Raw genomic sequence first — 20958 nt, forward strand, 5'->3', positions numbered from 1 at the left:
GGAACAGTGCGTCAGTATCACATGGAAACTTGAAAGAAATGCAAAGCCCTGGAGTGCCTGGGTGGCTCAGTGGGTTAAGCGACCCACATCGGCTCAGGTCATGATCTCACGGTTCATGAGTTCAAGCCCCGAGTCAGGTTCTCTGCTGTCAGCTCAGAGCCAGAGAGCCCGCCATCTCTGCGCCCCACCCCCCCGCTCATGTCTGTGCTCTGTGTGTGTGTGTGTGTGTGTGCGCGTCCGTGTGTCTCAAAAAATAAATAATATAAACATTTAAAAAAAGAAGAAGAAATGCAAAGCCTTATGTCCCTCATCAGACCTACTGAAGCAGAAACTCTGGGGGCAGGGCTCAGCAATGTGGTTTAACCAGCTCTCCAGGAGAGACATTATGCTGGTTTGTTCACAACCTCACACGTGATTTCAATGGGCCCCTCAAATCTCATACAGCCTGAGACTGATAGCGTATTCGTCGGTAAAACAGGGCAACCCCTGGGATACGCCAGTTAGCTGACATACTTTTCATATAATGCTGTGTGCAAGGGTCACATTAAATCACAACCATATTTGGTCGACGTGTAACTAAAGACAGTCCTGATAATCACATAGGGGGAAGTATGGTAAGCCAAAACAGCCCTGAAATGATTAAGTCATTAAGAGCGAACCTGTTGGCCGGTTATAAAGCTTAGTTACTAAAACATCAGGAAAGAGGAGAGAAGGCAAGATATCACCAACACGTCCAAGTAAGGCTGTTTTCATTCCAGGGACGGAGAAGGGAATGCATTTGAGGTTGGGCCTAGGCAAGACAATTAAGAAAGCATATTTGGGGCATCGGACTTTGAGAAGCCTTGACCGATTGCTTGCTTTCTTGCTGTGCAGAAAGGCTAGAGCTGGATCCCCAAGTCCCTACAACGCTTCACAGATGCCCTCTGCTGCCTCTGTGGGTGAAACTCCATAGCCCTCTGTGGTTAGAAGTAGCAGACGGAATCTCATCTGGACCAAATGAAGCCCAGGGACATATGCCCTATTCCTGGGGTGAACATATGATTACTGTGTCCAATTTTAATGGCTCTTGTATAGCTATAGCTTCTGCTATAGTTTCAAAACTATCCCACCTTTGGGGCAACTGGCTGGCTCAGTCCATACAGCATACAACTCTTGACCTCAGAGTTGTAAGTCAAGCCCCATGTTGAGTGTGGAGCCTACTAAAATAAAATAAAATAAAATAAAATAAAATAAAATAAAATAGTCCAGTTTTTACAATAAACTATCTGATCACTATAACTATTACTCAAGTGTTCTCTCCTTCTTCCCCTGCTCCTCCTCCCCCTCCTCTTTCTCTCTCTCTCAGTCTGGCTTCCTTCCTCATTCCCTCTCTCTACCCTCCTCCCCTTCTTCCTCTGTTCATATTTCCTGCCATCACCAAAAAAATTTAACAGACCTCCTCATGTTCTTGGAATCCAGCTGCAGAGACCATGGAGTATTGCACAACTGATCCCAGCACTCCAGGGGTGTCACCAGATGTGGTGTGGTCGGACCCATTGGAATTACGCAGTCCCCAACCTGCACAGATATATGCGATGATGTCCTACAGGGAGACCTTAGTGTGAGAGCTTAAACTCCAGCCTGGATCCATCTGTCCAGTCCCTGAATCTCCAGATGATTTGCTTCCCCCAAGCTGATAAAATCTGGGGCTATGCAATGATTTGGAATTCTTGGAATTGGAATTTTATATGCAAAACTGATCAGGACCATGCCACATATTCGTTTCCCACTTCTCACACTTGGCTTGTTCCATCACTCAATCTAATTTTGACCTCTAACCCTTTGACTAAAGATCTAGTTGACCTTTGACATCTCCATTGTCTGCAAGGTACGGTCTGTGTTTTTCACCTCCTTGTTCCATGTCCCAATCTGCAGATCATCTGTCTTCTGCATCTCCAGGTGGTTTCCTAGAAAATAAATGGAGAACAGAACATGATGAACCTAGGAAATCAACCAATCCAGAGACCATTCTCCGCCCCCAGGAGGCCAGATATGCCCATACTTCCTGGTCTTGGAAAAGGTCATCTCAACTCAATTTCTCTGCTATAATCTACCCTAGCTTAGGTTCCTTTAGCACGTCCCTGGAACAGATATGGCTACTGTGCAGATCACAGAACAGAGGATCTCCAAGAACAATTTTAGTCACTAAGAAACTTAGAGCACAGGGCATCCAAATACTCCAGATGGCTCAGTGGAGAGAACCCCGAGATAGGAGTTGTGGGCTCTGGGGAGAGTATGTAAAGATACACTTCTGAAGAGCAGCTCGGTAACCCCCAACCCAGGAGCTCTGCCTTACAGTCCCCCACTGGGGCTTCATACCAGCCTCCTGAGAGAGGTTAGGACACACAGTGCACTATAGGCATAGGATGAACTCTTCTGGGAAGTCCATGGGGAATGTGCCCAGTGGTTTACCCAGGACTCACACTGGGCATGCCCCTCTTTAGCAGGAGGGCATTTCCCTGCTGCATTGTGTGCACCCTTGTTAGGAATATTGGCTTATGTCTCTGCTTATCCTCTATGGTCTCCCCATAAAGCAAGAGTCTAGGATGCACTTCCAAAATGGCAGACCCTTCTACTCTCACTGTCCTTAACTTGAAGTTACTAGACATCCTACAGAACTGACTCATCCTTGCCTCTCTCACAACCTTCACTGAAAACCCTTCTGCCAAGATCACCTCATGACTGGCAAGTCAAAGTATGACTTTCCATTTATACTGTACTTATTTTGTTGGGTTTGATTTTATTTCTTCGATTTGATTTCTTCGATTTGTTATTTACCCAGGCATAGATCAGTAATTATCAGTGGATACAGAACAATGCCAACACTCTGAAGAATACCCTTCTTTTGCCTCTTTGTGTTCAGACTCTCTCCCCACCTTTAACCGTCAGCAAACACCGATCAGATTGCCGTTCTTATATCTTTCACTTTTCCAGAATGTCCTATAAATGAAATCATGCAATATGTAATATTTTAAGACTATGGCCTTTCCCACGGCACAGTGGTTCTCCATCAGGGCACTTGGCCATGTCTACAGACATTTTTAGTTGTACTAAGTTGGAAAGGTAGAGGGGTACTGCCTCCTATGCATAGGGGTGGCCTTTCCAGGGATGTGGTTAAATAGCCCCACAACAAATTATACAGCCCCCCAAAAAAGTCAAGAGTCATGATTTTGAAAAACCTTGACGTAGCACAATTCTCTTAAAATTTATGTGTAGTATCACATGTGTCAATAGCTCATTCTTTTTTAGTGCTGAGAAGTATGCCACTGTGTGGATGTAATACAGATTGCTTATCCTTTCACCTTCTGAAAGACATGTGGATTGTTTCCACGTATGGGCAGCTTTGACTAATGCTGCTACACATATTCACGGATAGGTTGTTTTTTTAAGTTTTTATTCAAATTCTAGTTCACTAACATACATGGATAGTGTTTGATTTAACGTAAGTTTCATTTTTCAAGAATGCATACCGAGAAGTGGGATGTCAGGGTCACATGGTCCCATACATTAACTTTGGAGAAACTGACCGAGGTTTTCTGGAGTGGTTACATTTCCACCAGTCATGCTTGTACGTTCCTTCTGCTCTGCCTTCTCAATAGCTCTTTGACCATACTTTGATTTATGCCAGGATTTGACCCTGCAGATTAAGAAATAGAACGTTATTGGGGTGCCTGAGTGGCTCAGTTGGTTAAATATCGGACTCTTGATTTCAGCTCAGGTCATGATCTCATGGGATCACGGGATCTTGTGGGATGGAGCCCTGAGTTGGGCTCCATGCTGAGAGTTGAGCCTGCTTAAGATATTCTCTCCCTCTCTCTCTCTGAAAAAAAAAAAAAAAAAAAGGAAATAGAACATTACCAGCATCCCAGATCCCTTCCTATTACCACCCACCACCCACTCAAAGGTAAACACCATTCTAGCCTCCAACAGCAGAGGTTCAATTTCAATGCTTTGAACTTAATATAATTGAAATCATAAAATGCATACTCTTCAAGGTCTGGCTTTTATCTCTCAATATTTTGTTTTTGATACTCATCCCTATTATTGCGTGTAGCTGTGATTGTTAACAATTTTGGTTACATAATATCTCCTTGTGTGATTTACCTTCCATTCTGGATGAATGTTTGCTTTTCTTTTGACTGAGGTTTAATTTATATTCAATAAAATGTATCAGTTTTAATTGTGCAGTTCAACAGTTTATAGAAAACATATATACTCATGTGAACACCGACATTGCGTAAATACAGGACATTTCAACACACCAAAAATATTTCCTCATTCCCCTTCGCCTGCATTCCGCTCTGTTACCCGCTCTGGTACCCCCACATCAATCTACTTCTGTCATAATTGCTTGCTCTTTTCCAGAGTGTCATGGAAATATAGAGTATGTAATCTTTTTTATCTGACTTCTCTGACCCAGCATAACATTTTTGAAGTTCATCTACCCTGTTGTATGTATCAGTAACTCGGTGCTATTTTGTGGTCAAAGCATACTCCAATTATACACATTTTTTTTTATTTACTTGCTGTTGGACATCTGTGATACTCCAGGCTTGGGTTATTTTAAATAACATCGCTATGAAAAACCACATACAACTATTTACGTGCACACCCATTTTTATTTTCTTAGGTAAAACAATAGATATTCTACAAATTACTGGGAAAGGAGTTGGAATCTCCAACCATAGTTATAGACACTGCCTGGTTTCTCCTTTCAGTTCTATAAGGCTTTACCTCACTTATTTTGAAGCTCTCTGTTAGGTACTTACACATTTAAGATTATTATGGGGTGTCTGGGTGGCTCAGTCAGGCAAGTATCCAACTTCAGCTCAGGTCATGATCTCATGGTTTGTGAGTTTGAGCCCCGTGTTGGGCTCTGTGATGACAGCTCAGAGCCTGGAACCTGGTTCGGATTTTGTGTCTCCCTCTCTCTCTCTCTCTCTGCCCCTCTCCCACCCAGCTCTGTCTCTCTGTCTCTCTCTCGCTCTCTCTCTCTCTCTCTCTTTCTCAAAAATAAATAAGCATTAATTTTTTTAAAAAAAAGATCATTATGTTCTCTTGATGTCTTGGCCCCTTTATCATTACGTAATGGTTTTCTTTATCCCCGGTCATAATCTTTTCCTGAAGTCTTTATCTGAATTTATACAGTCCCTTCGACTTTATTTTTATCCCACTGTCATTCATTGTATTTAAATTCGGCATAAATTCACAAACATTAGCTACAGCGGTGGGAACTACAGCCCATCCTACAAGCTCTCCTATCATAATGCTTTTATTTTTCCCTTTCCAACATCTTTAAGAAGCTGTAACAAGATGGACTGACATTCACATGATGCAAGTGGATCAGACCGGTGTAAGGAGTGGACTCTATGAACACGTCCATACTCCACCCAGGTCCCCGTAATTCTCTTTTATTATTTATGTGCCCCACCCCCCACCGCCCCCGCCAGCTTTGTTACCCTTTTGTCTCTAAGAACCCATTCTTGCAATTCTCTTGATGAGACTGCCCTCAGACTGCCAGATCCCCTTTGTCCAATAAGTGGAGAGCCAAAAGTGCCTGGTAGTTTACATCCCCAAAGCAGCCCTTAGCTAAAAACTGATTAACGTAGGAATTTGGAAGCCCAGTTCCCTTTCTACAACCTGTAATAATCTCCATGGCATAATTTCCACTCCTGGGCATCCCTGCAAGACTAAGCTGAGGCTGGAAGCTTGCCTGAAAAATACCCTTGCTTGATTTCTTTCCCTTCTGCTTTCTTTACATTTTTACTCCTGGGAGCACTAAATCAGGGGTGTCTTTCAGCCAGTTTATGCCAGTTAAGAGCAACTCGTGTAAGCCAAATGTTAAATTTTCAGGAATTTTGTCGGCTGCTTTGGAAACACAAATATGCTCAAAAATCTAGAAGGCTACACATATGTCCAGGGCTCAGAAAAGAAATGAGAAGACAAGCTTTCAGCTCTGGCTGGTTGACAGGCTCCATGCAAGCAGGAAGTAAAAGCTAAAGTAGAATTGTAAATGGCCTGGCTTAGCACAGTGAAGGGTGACCTAATACAAAGAAAATCTACAAAGACCAAGATAGTATTGCTTTTATTTATTTGGACCAGCAAGGCAAAATCTTCATAGAACTGTCCCTGACAAAACTTGGATATGGTACTTGCTAGAACAGACCTAAGGAGATAAAGGACGCTGTAAAGTGTGACAACATGTCCAAAAAGGCAATCCTAGGAGAGGAGAGAGAGAAATAGAAAGTATATTTGAAGAAATCATCTCCCTAAATTTCCCCAGTATAATGAGTGGCATGAGTCCACACATCCAAAAATCTCGATAAACTCTAAGTAGGACAGGCTGAAAGAGACCCACACTGAGCCACATTATAATCAAGCTGTCAAAAACGAAGACAGGGAGAATCTTGAAAGAAGTAGAATAGGCCAAATTCACCACGTACAAGGGACCTTCAATACAATTAATGGCCCATGTCTCACTGACAACCATGGAAGTCAGGAGAATTGTAGCCACAGCAAAACCATTCTTCAAAAATGAAGGAGATATTAATACATTTTCAGACAAACTAAAGCTGAAGGAGCTCATCGTTTTTCTAGATCTACCCTACAAGAAGGGTAATTCTTTAGTCTACAATCAAAGGATGCTAGAGAGTAAAATAAAGCCATATGAAAAATCAAAAAACACAGGTAAAGGTAACTACACAGATAAACATAAAACCTAGTATTATATTTAACTTGTTACTTTTTTTAGGTTTACTTATTCATTTTGAGAGAGAGGAAGAGTGAGTGGGCGGAGCAGAGAGAGAAGGAGAGAGAGAGAGAGAGAGAGAGAGAGAGAGATTCCCAAGCAGCCTCCGCATTGCCAATGCAGAGCCCGACATGGGGCTTGAACCCACCAACCATGAGAACTTGAGCCGAAATCAAGAGTCAGAAGCTTAACTGACTGAGCCACCCAGGCGCCCCTAACTCGTTACTCATTTTTATGTCTATGTTATTCAAATGGAACATGAATAAAACAATTATAAATCTATGTTAATGGGAACACAATGTATAGCAGCGTAATTTGTAAAAAAAATAACAATATAAGGGGGGCAGAGTTGTATAGGTGTAGAGTTTTTGTATATTACTTAAGTTCGTATTCATTCAAACTAGATTGTTATAAACTTAAGATGTTAGTTGTAATACCCAGGGTAAGCGCTAAGAAAAGAACTGAAATATATACAGAAAAAGGAAATGAGAAAGAAATAAGAAAGACACAAGGGGAAAAAAATGAGTTAAACACAAAAGAAGGCAGTAATAGTGAAAATGAGGAACAAAAGGGATATAAGACATGTAGAAAGTGAATAGTAAAATGACAGAAGTTCTTTCTTATCAGTAATTACTTTAAATGTACACAGATTGAACTCACCAATTAAAAGACGGATTGTCAGAAAGAATTGTAAAAAAACAAAAAAACAAAACATGTAATCTAACTGCTAAGTTGTCTATGAGAGACGCACATAAGTTTAAAGTGAAATTATTTAGGGGCACCTGGGCGGCTCAGTCAGTTGGGCGTCTGACTTCAGCTCAGGTCATGATCTTGCAGTCTGTGGGTTCGATCTCCATATTGGGCTGTCTGCCGACAGCTCAGAACCCAGAGCCTGCTTCGGATTCTGTATCTCCCTCTCTCTCTGCCCCTTCCCCACTCTCACAAATAAATAATAAATAAAACATTTTAAAAAATAAAGTGGAATTATTTCTGTTCCATGCAAAAAGCAAATAAAACCTGGGGTAGCTATATTGATATCGGACCAAATAGATTTTATAAAAAGTTATTACAAGAGACAAAGGACATCATGTACTGACAAAGGGTCATTCCATCAAGAATATACAATGATTATAAACGTACATACATCTTTCTATGGAGTCTCCAAATATATGCAGGAACACTGAATCTTACAATCCATGAACATGAAATCTCTCTCCATTTGATTAGATACAGCTTTCTTTCATCAGAGCTTTGTATTTTTCCACATGTAGATCCTATACATATTGGTTCAGATTCATACCTAAGGATTTTAATTTTTGATGCTACTTTTAAATAATATTTATTTTAAAATTTAAATTCCAACTGTTCATTACTGACATACGGGAAACCAATTGACTTTTGTACATTAACCTTGTTTCATGTGACTTTGTTGTACTTGCTTATTATTTCCAAGACTTATTTGGTAAATTCCTTGGGATTTTCTACCTAAACTATTAGGTCATCTATGAATAAAGACTGCATTTCTTCTTTCTCAATCTACATACCTTTTTATTTTTTTCTTGTCTCCTTACACTAGTTGAAACTGATCGTACCGTGTGTAATAGGAATGGTGAAAAATGACTACGCTTGCATTGATTCCAAACTCAGGGCGAAAGCATTCATTTTTTTGCCATTTAATACAATGTTAGCTGCAGGGTTTTTGTAGACAGTATTCGTCAGGTTGATAACATTTCCCCATACTTCCCGTTTGCTTAGAGTTATTATCAAAAATAGGTAGGTGTTGGATTTTATCAAATACTCTTTCTGCATCAATTGAAATGATCATGGTTTTTCTTCTTCAGGCTATTGATATGATGGGTTACATTTATTCGTTTTTGATTATGAAATTAGCCTTTCTTACCTGAAATAAATCCCACTTGTTTGTGGTGTATAATTATTTTTATACATTGTTGGATGTGATTTGCTAACGATTAGTTTAGAATTTTGTATTCATATTCCTGAGAGTTATCAGTCTGTATTTTTCCTTTCTTCTAATATTCATCTGGTTTTATTATTAAAGTTCTTCCTTTTTTTCTTTCTCCCTCCTTTCTGTGCTTCCTTTCCTCCTTCCTTCCTTCCTTCCTTTCTTGCATTTCTGTTGGGGGAAGTTTTTTTTTGTTTTTTTGTGTTTTTTTTTTTTTTTTTTTTTGATTTTTTTGTTTTTTAACCTATCTTCAAACTCACTGATCCTTTCCTCGGCTGAGTCCAGTCTACTAATGAGCATTTTAAAGGCATTCTACATTTCCTGTTTACAGTGCTTTTTTTAATGTTTATTTATTTTTGAGAGAGAGCGAGTGAGCAGGGAGGGTCAGAGAGGGAGACAGAGAATCCCAAGCAGGCTCTGCACTGTCAACGCAGAGTCTGATATGAGATCATGATCTGAGTCAAAATCAAGAGTTGGATGCTTAACTGACTGAGCCACCAAGTGCCCCTGTTACAGTACTTTTTATTTCCAGCATTTCCTTTTGACCTTTTTTGGAGTTTTAATCTCCCTGTTTACATTACTCATCTGTGCTTGCATATTGTCTACTTTTTGCACTAGAGCCCTTAACATATTAATTTGTTGCTTTAAATTTCATGTCTGTGAAAAAATAAAAATTAAAAAAAAGGGGGCGCCTGGGTGGCTCAGTCAGTTAAGCGTCCGACTTCAGCTCAGGTCATGATCTCACAGTTTGTGAGTTCGAGCCCCGCGTGGGGCTCTGTGCTGACAGCTCGGAGCCTGGAGCCTGCTTCGGATTCTGTGTCTCCCTCGCTCTCTGCCCCTCCCCCACTTGTGCTCTGTCTCTCTCTATCTCTCAAAAATAAATAAAATGTAAAAAAAAATATTTAAATATCATGTCTGTGAATTCCAACTTCTATTGCATATCTGAGTCTGATTTGGATACTTGCTTTTTTCTTTGGAGTCTATGCTTTTACATGCCTTTTGGCATGTCTTGTGATTTTTTGTTGAAAGCATGACATTTATCGGAATAGAAACTGAGTTAAATAGGCTTTTAATGTGAGGATTTCTTTTAATCTGCTAGGAGTTGTGCTGTGTTTCATATGTGCTGTGGTTGTAGGTGCCAGAGGCTGTATATAGCTCCACTATAATTGTTTTCTTTCTTCCCTGTTGATTTTAGGTCTTTCCTATGGACTCCTTCTCATAGAGAGTATGTATCTAGTTGCTATTTCAGCTGTTACTCCATTTTTATACTGAATTTCTGTCAGTGTGGTAGCATGTGTGGGTGAAAAGCATTTTATAATCTTAGGAGTTCTTTTTAGTCTTTTAGTGGACCTGTTTCTCTGGACTGTGATGTTCACAGCTGTTTCTTCTGAGGTATAGTTTCTCCTTTCCCTTTCACATCGCTTTGATGAGACAGAAAGGCAAGTGGGGGTTGAAAGGAGAATGACTGTTTTCTCCATCTAAGATGAGGCAAGACTCTGATCAAGTTTTTTTCCACCCCCTGGAAGGCAGCGCTTTGTTATGGAGCCCTCTCTGGGAATATTTCCCAATAATTAATCTTCTCCTTTCCCTTTCAGAGTCACACAAGGGAATTTTGTGACTTTTAACCGTGAGAGTCAGGTAGAGTTCCTGGAGGTAAACTTTAGAGTTTCCCCCAAGATTGCAACAGCCAGGAGTTTTTCCCACTCACACGAGTCCACACTCAGCCTCCTGAGTGTTCCTATCAGTTTATGACTGCTCTGCTCTAGGTAAGTACACCTCAGCTGTGACTCTCTGTATTGGCTTTTCTCCCCAGTTTTGGAATGGCAGTTTGTCCTTTGATCTCTGTTCTCTGAGAAGCCCAAGAAAAGTCAATGGTTTGGGGTTTGTTCAGCTTTTTCTGTTGTGAGGATGAGAGTGACTTCTTCCACGCTCTTTACATGTCAGAGCTGAACCAGAATTAATGTTTTTATTTTCATTCAGTTCAAAAGACTTTCTAAAACCCCTTTAATTTCCCCTTTGCTCTATAGTTTTTAGAGAAGAGTATAGTTTCACTACCAAATATGTGGGGCCTCTTCAGGTTTTGTCCTATAATTGATCTAATTAAACTCTATTGTGATTAATAGCATACTTTGCACACCTTGAACACTTTCAAATATATTGATACTTGTTTATGGCACAGAATATGGTATATCTTGGTCAATGGCCCCTGTGCATTTGAAAAGAATGTGAATTCTGCTATTTTTTTTTTGGTTGGGTTATTTTATAAATTAGGTCAGTTAAATCAGGTTAGTTGATAATATTGTTCGAGTCTTCTATAGCATTACTGATTTTCTATCTACTTGTCCAATCAAGTAGAGAGAGACTAATTATGGAATTGTCTATTTCTCCTTGCAGTTCTATCAGTTTTTGCTTTATGTATTTTGAAGCTCCATTAGTAACTGCATAAGTATTTAGGATTGTTATACCTTCTTGATGAATTGGCTTCTTTATTATTACATAATAACTTCTATTTCTGGTAATATTTTTGAATATTAACAGATATCTGCTTTGTCTTATATTAATATACCTATTTCAGTATTATCTTGAATAGGGTTAGCATGGGCTATCTTTTCCTTCATTTTAACCTATTTGTGCCTTTATAATTATAGTATGTTTCTTATAAAAAGCATATGGTTGGGTCTCGCTTTACTTTTCCAATCTGACAATTTCTGATCTCTAATTGAGGTATTTACACATTTTACCTGTAATATAATTATTGACACGATGGGCAGAAAACTACCACCTGATATTTGTTTCTAATTGTCCTGGTTATTATTCCTTTTTCTCTTTTCTTTCTCTTGAATTAAATGAATACTTTTATCTCCTTTTTTGGCTTTATATACGCCAACTCTTTGTTTTGTTATTTTAGTGGTTATTTTATGATTTATAATATACAGTTTTAATAAATTTAATTTTTAAGTAATCTCTACCCCCACACGGGGCTCAAACTCACAACCCTGAGATCAAGAGAAACATGCTCTACTGACTGAGCCAGCCATGCACCCCTGTAGTACACATTTTTAGTTAACCACAGTCTTACATCAAGTGATTACACGCATTTATGTATAGCATCAGAAGCTATCAGCGGTATTCTTCCATTTTCCTCTTCTTAGCCTTCTTGGTATTGTTTATATACATTGTGACTCTACATGCTATCAACATCCCTACTACATTGTTTAAGCAGTCTACTACCTTTTAGAAAATAAAACATTTTTAAAGCCCTGTGTGTTTACACTTCCTGTCTCACTCAATGCAGCCTGACAGAATCAAGTACAATAGACTGGGTGACTTACAAACAATAGAAATGATTTCTCACAGCCTGGAGGCTGGCAGTCTGAGATCAGGGTGCCAGCATAGTCAGGTTCTGGTAAGAACCCTCTTCTGGGTTGCAGACAGCTGACTTCTGTTTTCTCTTCACATAGCAGAAAAAGAGAAAGCTACTTCTCCACCTTTTCTTAAAAAGGCACTAATGCCATTGTTAAGAGTTCCATCCTTATGACTTAATCATCACCCAAAGGTCCCACCTCCAAATAGCATCACACTGGGGATTAGATATTAACATGTACATTTTGGGAGGGACACAAACATTCAATCTGTATCATTCAGGTGATATTTCTGATGTGTTTGATTTTTATAAATTGACACTTCGTCCTATTTTTCCCCTTCTGCCTGATGAATGTCCTTTAACATTTCTTATAGTACAGATATTCTTGTGATAAAAATTTCAAATTTTGTATTTCTGGAAAAATCTTGTTTACATTTGATGTCTCCATTATATTTCTATTGCAAAGTGTCCTGTTAGATATGTGTTACATTTTTTTCCTTATTTTTTTACCTTTATTTTTCTTTCCATTTCTCAATATTGATAGTTTGCACTGACCTATTTTCCAGTTTACTAATCATCTGTTCTGCTGTGTCTAATATTTTTTTAGACCCATACATTAAATTTTTATTGCCAGATATAACTTATTTTTCAGTTCTAGAATTTTAGCTTACAGACTGCTATTCCCTGATGAAATTTCCCATCTTTCCTTCATTTTAAAGAGCATTTGGATCATAAGGTATTTTAAATCAGTTATCTAGATCTCCTGAGGGTCTGTTCCTATGATTTTTATAAAATATAGATATCTTTTGGTTATTTGGTCCTGTGTTTTAATTCTCCTAGTAATTCTTAATGGATATCTGACATTGTCAACGACACAGTACAGAGGCTCTGGATGATGTTATCTTCCTCCAGCAAGAGATTTTCTTCTGGGGGGCAGATCAAGCCTGCAGATCACCATAATCTAATTGCTGTTTGATTTTAGAGTTTGAGGTTGATATATTTCAGTGTTGAGATTTTTCCTGAACCATAGTTCACCTTCTAAAGTATGGTCTTTATTCCAAGGGTCTGGCCTTTATTCCTATTTCATGGCCCTTTGGGAATCTCCACTGAAAGTCTGGGCTGTATTCTAATTTGTCAGGAATTGAACTCCAACCATAGTCTCCACAGCAACATGCAGCTGCTGAAATTTTTGCTGTTCTATTTGGTTTCCCAGATGCTGTAGCCTGTTGGCTTTTTTGGACTATTGCCCTGACACATCTACCATAGGAATCAACCAAGGACTCCATAGGAATTAGAGATTTGGGGACGTCTCTATATTTCCCTATTCTCTGGGATGTTTGTTATCCCTCGAATCTCAACCAATGTGGCAGTGTGGAATTCTGACTACTGTATCTCTACTCCAACAAGACAACCACTTTCTGTTTGGCTTCTGTTTTGTCTGTAGAAAATTGGAAAATGGCTTCATGGAAAAAGCCAGGATCAACGGGGAGGCTTCTGTGTGCTTCTCTCTTCCCAAGGATCACGGTCATCCAAGTCTCAACTTTGTTAGTTTCTCTTCACTGAGCACCAAGACTCCCTTCCCTACATAGCTGCCAGTGGAAGGTTTTGTTCTATTTAATCTAATTCACTTGTCTCAGACCCAGAAACCTGCGAACCTCATTATGTTACGCCTGGTGATTTGAAGTATCCTGAACCGGAAACTCTTTCTCTTAAATTCTAGTCTGCCATATTTCTTCCAAAAGTCCTAGGTTTGTCATGAACCATGATAGCTTAAGACAACCGTTTATAAAAATGAATGTACAATCATCTTTTCTTTTCAAATTTCACAACTGTATTTAAAAATTTTTTTAACGTTTATTCATTTTTGAGACAGAGAGAGACAGAGCATGAATGGGGGAAGGTCAGAGAGAGAGGGAGACACAGAATCTGAAACAGGCTCCAGGCTCTGAGCTGTCAGCACAGAGCCCGACGCGGGGCTCGAACTCACGGACTGCGAGATCATGACCTGAGCCGAAGTCGGATGCCCAACCGACTGAGCCACCCAGGCGCCCCAACACAACTATATTTAATCTCCACTGCCAAGTGCTTGATCTATTCGGTGACTTAGGATCACACATGTTTCCATGTAATAACCTACAGCTTCTAGGAAGTCAGAAGAAGGACAACAGAGTGTCATGTGACACAGTGAAACCTATGAGGTTAGAGTCAAATAAGACCAATGCTGTAGCAATTTGCACTTTCTTAGCTAACATTTTCTCATTAGTGGGGATGCCTGGCTGGCTTATTTGATAGAGCACATGACTCTTGATCTCAGTGTCCTGAGTTCAAGCCCCATACTGAAAGTAGAACTTACTTAAAAAAAATAATAGTAAAATAAAATAAAATGTCCTTACTTGTAAAACTTTTAGTTAACTTTTCCTACTCACAGTTTCCTCATTTGTAAAATGAAAATAATAATTACCCTCTCTGTGTTGTTGTCATTGTTCATGCACTAAAATGTTTATAGTAGCATTGCCTGTTGGGGCAAAAATGTTTAAAACAGAGTAAAGGCGAATTTTTTAATGTTAAAATTCTAACACCCTTCCCAAAGGTCATGGTTTAATAAATTATGGTGTATCCACACCATGAACCAGTGTGTAAGCCATTAAAAAGAGGAGCTTTATGACACCTGGGTGACTTAGTCACTTGGGCTTTCAAGTCTGAATCTCGGCTCAGATCATGATCTCACAGTGTGTGAGTTCAAGCCCCACATTGGGCTCTGTGCTGATGGCATGGAGCCTGCTTGGGATTCTCTCTCTCCCTCCGTCTCTGCCCCTCCCTTGTGCACTCATGTGCTCTCTTGCTTTCTTTCTCTCTCTCAAAATGAATGAATGAATGAATGAATGAATGAATAAATAAAGAGTAGCTATGCCACTTGACTTTGAAGACTTATTTTGAGATACCACATGGGAAAGGAAAGATATAGACATGTGAATATAATCTTTAAATATGTAAATATGTGTACACATATCTATATATTCCTTTGAGGAAAACCACTGACAGGCATAGATTCCCTGGGTAGGGAAAGTGGGAAGAGGAAGAAGAGTTGACACAGGAGAAAGAGAAAACAAGGAAAAAATGGGCAAACAAAAGCTTATCCCAAGAAATGTATGTGTGCAATGATCGCTTTTACATATTTTCATAAAATTTTACTTCTATTTGTTTATAGAAGTAAATTAATTTTTAAGTGCTGGCTTTTCAATTTTAGGTTTAAAGTATTAATTTGGTATAAATGAATATACGTTCTTTAATAAAACACCTGTTATGAAAGGCGGTTAGAGATGGAGTAGATCCTTAACTTAAAGATCTTCCAAGGGGCGCCTGGGTGGCGCAGTCGGTTGAGCGTCCGATGTCAGCTCAGGTCACGATCTCGTGGTCCGTGAGTTCGAGCCCCGCGTCAGGCTCTGGGCTGATGGCTCGGAGCCTGGAGCCTGCTTCCGATTCTGTGTCTCCTTCTCTCTCTGCCCCTCCCCCCTTCATGCTCTGTCTCTCTCTGTCTCAAAAATAAATAAACGTCCAAAAAAAATTTTTCAAAGATCTTCCAAGTGCTAATTATCACATTTACTCACAAAACAATCTAGATGCCTGTGCCAAGATGTACTTCTAGGCCTAGTAGATGTACTGACAGAATCTGTCTCCTAGTTCTGATACTTGTAATATTAATTTTGGTTCTAAGCTCCTCTATGCGCATTTTCATAATACAAAGGCTAATAATTCAGGCCAACTATCTCTCTCTCTCCTTTTTAAGTTATTTAATTATCTTGAGAGTGAGAGCACAAGTTGGGGAGGGATAGAGAGAGGGAGAGAGAGAGAGAATCCCAAGCAGTCTGCATTGTCAACACAGAGCCCGACGCAGGGCTCAAACTCATAAACCCTGATGAGATCATGATCTGAGCCAAAGTCAGAGGCTTAACCGACTGAGCCATCCAGGGGCCCCAGGCCAACTATCTCCTTAGGATGCATTCCCTCTTTGTATAATTTATTCCTTGGTTCCAGATAAAAGGTTGGCAAAACAATTTCCAAGAGTGAACGTTCAGCGTGTGGACATAGGTATAAATTTAGTTGAAGCATTAAATTGCACTTCTATTAAATTGTACGAACGTGCCCTCACTTGACTCGATCTTTCTAGTTCTTTTCCCACCCCCACAATGTTTTTCGAGTTTCAAATAGTGGCTTAGGTGGATAACATTGACAAAAGAACGTACACGTCACTGAACTTTTAGGACTTCTAGATTCCAAGTCAGTCAACAGTTTTATGCAGGGGTGAGTGGGGAACAATATTCATGCCCTAGAAGCCAGGCTCTCAGCCCGATCCTGCCAGCCTTGCGGGAAGACACAGCTAATCCATACTACATTTATTTGTGCTATTTATAAATGTCAGTAGGGACCGAAGTCCGTGCTGAGATTTGCTAAATGGCATTTGACCTTTTGAGCTTAAGCGCATTGCTAAAGATTTGGTATTGTGTGCCAAAGGGCTAAAGATGTGTGACAGAATGATGTGTGAGCTCTTAAGGAAACCGATTAATCACAATTGTTAACAATTACCCAACACGCACTCTGCATCGGTTGCTCTTGATTAAAAAGCCTTGTGTATAAAAATGCACTTAATCCGCAAAGCCTTCCCAGGAAGCAGGAATCATTATCTTTCTTATTCTATAGATGGGGACACCAAGGCACTGGGAAATCAGATAAGTTACTAAATTAGATAAATTACCACCGGGAGAATCCAGAACTAAGATCGACCAGAGTGATTTGAGCTCCACGTGGCATCCTCTCACTATCGTATGTCTACTTAAACCCAGATCGCCCAGAATATGCGCTCATCTCTTCTGTTCAGAAATTAGGTCCTCATTTTCTTGCCCAGCGGCCAGCCCATGGAGCTTCTCAGCTTCCGTGGTAACAGGTCAAGGACTCAAGGATGAGATACAGATTTGAAGGTCCATGTGTTGTGGCAGGACTGGATTTGTCATTGCCTGGCTTCCATTACTTCTTTATGTAAAGAGAGCTTGAGGCCGGGTCGGGGTCACACAATGAAGGGCGACAAGGGAGCAGGTGGAAGAGGAATGTGTGGAGGTGAGGGGTGCTGCACTTTGCTCTCACCTCCTGGCGGGTCAGGGACAAAAGAGAAATAAGGAAGAGCCTCTGGGAACTTGAACGTCTCAACAGTGAGAGAGACGGACACACTGTGTCCAGACAGAGTATGAGAACGGAAGTCTCTGAGATACTAGGAGGGCCCCTGGGAAAGTTGGGGGGGGGGGGAATGAAGTGGCAAGTGGGGCTTAACACATAGGCAACAGCATGGACTCTAGAACCCTCAACACCCGATAGATCTTTTTCGGATCGCTTGGCTCAGAATGGATTCCGAGAATATCTTTCCGTGGAACTTCAACGGTGACAGCAAGGAGGTAGTCTCCTTGTGAGAAATGCCGGCGACAGGAACACAGTGATTCTCTTCTCTCTGCTCCTTCTCTCGGAAGGAGAATAGAGGAAAAGCTTCAGATGGAATTTGGAGCCAGATGGAGATTGATTAGTTAATAATCCTGAAGTAACCCCAAATCACTACCTGTAATCGAGAAAATTTAGAATGTGACCAAAGAAGCTATCCAAATCACCATGGTAACCCCAAATAAACCTAGCCATAGTGTCTCCCTTACGGTATTAATATCTCTCATTTCTCTCCCACCTTTCCTACTGCGAGGCTTCTTACGTATAGCTCCTATGTTCTTCTTTTTTTTTTTTTTAATTTTTTGATGTTTGTTTTTGAGAGAGAGAGAGAGAGAGAAAGAGCATGAATGGGGGAGGAAGACACAGAAATCAAAGCAGGCTCCAGGATCTGAGCTGTCAGCACAGAGCCCAAGAAGGGGCTAGAACCCATGAACCACGAGGTCATGACCTGATCCAAAGTCGGAGGCTTAACTGATGGAGTCACCCAGACACCCTGTTCTTTTAACTTTTTATTTTTTTATTTTTTTTTAAAACGTTTATTTATTTTTGAGACAGAGAGAGACAGAACATGAACAGGGGAGGGGCAGAGAGAGAGGGAGACACAGAACCGGAAGCAGGCTCCAGGCTCTGAGCCATCAGCCCAGAGCCCGACGAGGGGCTCGAACTCCCGGAACGTGAGATCATGACCTGAGCTGAAGTCGGACGCTTAACCGACTGAGCCACCCAGGCGCCTCTCTTTTAACTTTTTAAAACAAATTGCTGAACTCAGATGATTTTAGCTATATTTACCACAGAATTCGGAAAGAATTCAATAAGGTCCCTTTTCAGCACTACATTCTTGGAGTCTGAGAGATTTTTTAGCAGTGAGTGTGTGCCTGTCTGTGTGTACAGGTGGAAATGGGGGAGGATCATAAAATCTATTGCTTCGAGAAATTTCCTCTGATTATATGAACTATATGAAATAGTTTTCAACCTTAAAGCTAGGAAAAAATTATCTTAGAAACCAATAAACTTTTTCTTAATAGTCAATAGTTTAAAATATGTGAAATATTTAACATTAAGTAATAAGAGGTCCTCGGTCAACAAAAATTGAAGCGAGGGGGGCAATGTTCTAGACACTGTTGGACACTAACACTCTTGGAAAATGTCTGTAACACATTATATTCTACAAGGTGCTGATAGTGTTTTGATTTGAATAGTTGATTGCTCAGGAACGAGCCGAGCAAACAATGTCACAGGGTAAAAACCACAGTTCCTAAAAACATCAATTGCACTAAGCAGAACTAATGAGCTGTTTTGTTCAATGATCCATCCTGTTTCTTGCCAATTTGTAGATCTTTGCGACCAGATACCATTCAGGGTTCGTCTGGCATCAGCCAGAAGCTGAGGAGTAAACTAATATGTCGTAGACTGAATCCTTAACAGTGATGGACTTACTAATAGAGACTTCAGCTAATACCTAATTTTCTTCTTCTTTTTTTTATGTTTAGTTTTGAGAGAAAGAGAGAGAGAGGGACAGGCAGAGAGAGAGGGACACAGAGGATCTGAAGCAGGCTCTGCACTGACAGCACAAGAGTCCAATGCAGGTCTCGAGCTCGCAAACCGTGAGATCATGATCTGAGCTGAAGTCGGATGCTTACCCAACTGAACCACCCAGGCATCCCAGCTACTACCTATTTTCTAAACAGGACTTCTGATTTCCAAGGAACTTGGTTTAGAGAGGGATGATGAAATATATAGCATCTTCCCCCAAAGGGGAGTGTTCTTATAAGTCTGGAAACGATGTTAAGAACCACATGGATGAAGGTGAAACCATTGGGGCTTGGTGGGAAAAACACATACCCCTATCAATTTAAAGGCTGATGCTTACAGGATGCAAAGGTTGTTATAGATACTATGCAGGGAAACTTATAGAAATAAAGAGCAGTCAAGAAACATGAATGCAAATGAAAAGCACTAATATCTAGGAAGCAGTGGTAGAAAAAGAAAAAAAAAGGTCCTTATGGACATTTTCGACTTCAAACAATTTCCACTATGGACACTGGGCTCAAGAAGGTCAAGCACATAATAGTTTGTCTCTTCCTATTTCCCCAAAAACAAAAAGTCAAGCAGGCTCTCAAATCATCTACAATGTCATCTATGTGGTTTATTGGTGTTATTGGTGCAAAAAACTGGAACATTGCAAGTAGATGGGATATATCACCAGCAACCTATCAATAAGCCCAGGACTGCACAGAACTGTCAATGTATATTTCCCATTGTGCTACTTTTCTCTTGTCTGGTAACTTCCTTGAAAGGACTTCACTGAGACTGAACACACGGTTTTTCTTAGGCAGGCAGTTATTAAAATATGCAAAGTAAAAAAATGAGCACTAAACATGCCAACCAAGAAGGAGAGGGGGACATCCCGGAATCAACGAGAAATGGGTCTGAAAAAGGAAAATATATCATGGTGGATGCCTCTTTCCCCCAAATTACACCGCTTGATTCAATTCAGTGCTTGGTGGCACAATAGACAACTTTTGAGTGACTATACTGAAACCTCTGTCTTTAAAAAACACACGTAGTGGGGCGCCTAGGTGGCTCTGTCGGTCAAGCATCCGACTTTGGCTCAGGTCATGACCTCGTGGTTCACGAATTCAAGCCTCGCATGGGGCTCTGTGCTGACAGCTCAGAGCCTGGAGCCTGCTTGGGATTCTGTGTCTCCCTCTCTTTGCCCCTCCCCCACTCATTCCCCCTCTCTCTCTCTCTCTCTCTCTCTCTCTCTCAAAAATAAATAAAATATTTTAAAAAGTGTGTTTGTCTTTAACTAATGTGGGAACAGGGAGAAATAGCCCTACTAATCTAATTACCCTATTACAATTTAGCATAAGCCCCCAACCTTGACAAAGATCACTGTTTTTCAGTATCGTGGGTTTTGTTCATCGACGAGATAAATGCCTTCCTCTGTAAATCTCAGACAGGCAGGAGTGGCATATTCTCATTTTGTAACATGTATTTCCTCGCAGAATTGTTAAGGACTATACTCAGTGTATGGATGAAATTCACTCAGTAAAAACTCATCGATAGTCCGTTACGATTGACAAACCACAGTATACAGACTTCAGCAAATCCTCCCAGATCCCTGCTTGCTGGATACTTGTCTCCTCTCCCATCTTTTTACCTTCAGCAAAAGTGATACATTATAAACAGACATATTTATCTTCCAGCTAATCCCAAATGGTTGGAATAAAGAGCGTGACACCAATTTTAAGCTTTTCTTTCTTTCCTCCCCTCATCATTTATTGTGGAAGAAAAATGGCCCTACAAAAATGGATTTTTTACTGCATCCTCAATAAATCCTATGTGCATTTCTCTTAT

General features: G+C 40.3%; 1 long non-coding RNA gene across 1 annotated transcript; it reads right to left on the bottom strand.

Moving 5' to 3' along the window:
• Positions 1–1668: 1668 nt before the first annotated feature.
• LOC122221659 lies at positions 1669–17395 on the bottom strand. Its single transcript, XR_006203378.1, has 3 exons — positions 16868–17395; positions 3510–3676; positions 1669–1946 (listed from the first exon to the last, which is right to left on the bottom strand). It is a non-coding gene; the product is annotated as an uncharacterized LOC122221659 (long non-coding RNA).
• Positions 17396–20958: the final 3563 nt, after the last annotated feature.

This window comes from Panthera leo, chromosome B3, assembly GCF_018350215.1.
Source record: "Panthera leo isolate Ple1 chromosome B3, P.leo_Ple1_pat1.1, whole genome shotgun sequence".
Lineage (NCBI taxonomy): Eukaryota > Metazoa > Chordata > Mammalia > Carnivora > Felidae > Panthera > Panthera leo.